At 41.1% G+C, this 1,536-nt stretch overlaps 1 long non-coding RNA gene across 1 annotated transcript; it reads left to right on the forward strand.

Annotated features, from left to right (window-relative positions):
* The first annotated feature begins 421 nt into the window (after positions 1-421).
* LOC119306105 lies at positions 422-958 on the forward strand. Its single transcript, XR_005148862.1, has 2 exons — positions 422-516; positions 615-958. It is a non-coding gene; the product is annotated as an uncharacterized LOC119306105 (long non-coding RNA).
* Positions 959-1,536: the final 578 nt, after the last annotated feature.

Raw genomic sequence — 1,536 nt, forward strand, 5'->3', positions numbered from 1 at the left:
CAATTTGACGTTTTGTTATGCTGGAAATCAAGCGTCTCATCTTCTAATGTTGATTCATAGCTTCATGGTACGAGAAAGTTCCCTTGTCAATCAAGATGTTGCGTGGCCCAACCATGGCGCCACATGTGCCTGCAAACTAAGCCGCCATGGCGCCATTATCGCTTTTCATTGGATCTCACAGCTGCTAAAGGTATCGTGTTGACACATCTACTTGTAACAAATACACGTATGTATGTATGTTAACCTTTGATCTGTGAGATTGCAGTTTTAACTTTCTGTTTGAGCTAGCTTTTGGGTTGATCGATGCCTTCTCCGCCGATGTGGACGCAACACCACCATCATCACCGTACCAGCCCCTATCTTATTGTCTCTCACAAACCCTTGTCATGCACAGATCAGTCACGCACGAACAAACCATGCAATCGGCCGCTCGGACGCCGCCACCGTAGAGGCGCCGCCTGGATGGGAACTCATCATGATGATGGTTTGGATCGATCCATGTTGTTATCTATACATGTAATACTATGTTCTTTGATCTCACATTACGTGTGCTAATTTAGTTTTCTGATATACGTAATTTGTTGATTTTATCCCGACATTTTGTGGGCGCCCAGGTTGTTCATGCTGCTCGACGATGCCCCGGCGGAAAGCGCCGATCGGATTTCCCTAGGCGACCTGACCTACATATGAATACAACTTCCCTTTGTTAGACCCATTTTTTTAAAGACCCATTTTTAAAACCAAGCCATGAAGGCCAACCTGTTCCTCTGAATGTGGACAAGACTGCCATTGCAGCAAGACACGTGGATCTAGAGATTGAAATCAAATTGTTGTAGAACAGCTAGATCTAGTGGAGTATGTAATGGCCATGTACTGTCCACCGTTGGCAGTATGGTGGGAGCCTGCTGACCTTGGAGAACTTCTGGATGAGGACGAATATACTTTGGCGTCCGCTCAAGATGTGCATGTTGTTTCCTGCAATGAATGGATGACATAATGGATGCATCATGTATGTATCACGATCATGTATTACCGAACGCACCAGCTTGAATATAAACAAACTCTATTAGCAACAATATTCTCTTCATATACTATTTCAGTATAGTGTGCATATACTTCATACTCTCTTTCAGAAAATATTATATTCGATATAGTCTAAAGAAAAAATAAAGCAATCCATACTCTCTCACGTCAGCATATTTTATATCTACCACTGAATGCTTTTTGAAGTATATAATTGTTCATGTTCCCTGTAAGCATATACTGACATACACCATACAACATACAACGTACTCCCTAGTGATCTAAACGATCTTATATTTATTTACAGAGGGAGTACTACCTTGCCTATTAGACTCCATACTATTCTTCAAAGAATATTATACTTCATACTACCTTTTGTCACACTCTTTTCTTCCTTTAATACTCTTTTCTTTCACTCTACATACTACATACTACTTTTTTTGCTAGGAACGTACTACATACTACATGTGCATCCACCATCAGGTGCTTGAGAAATTAGATGGAAATCACCCA

Source organism: Triticum dicoccoides, chromosome 5B (assembly GCF_002162155.2).
Source record: "Triticum dicoccoides isolate Atlit2015 ecotype Zavitan chromosome 5B, WEW_v2.0, whole genome shotgun sequence".
In the NCBI taxonomy this organism is placed as follows: domain Eukaryota; kingdom Viridiplantae; phylum Streptophyta; class Magnoliopsida; order Poales; family Poaceae; genus Triticum; species Triticum dicoccoides.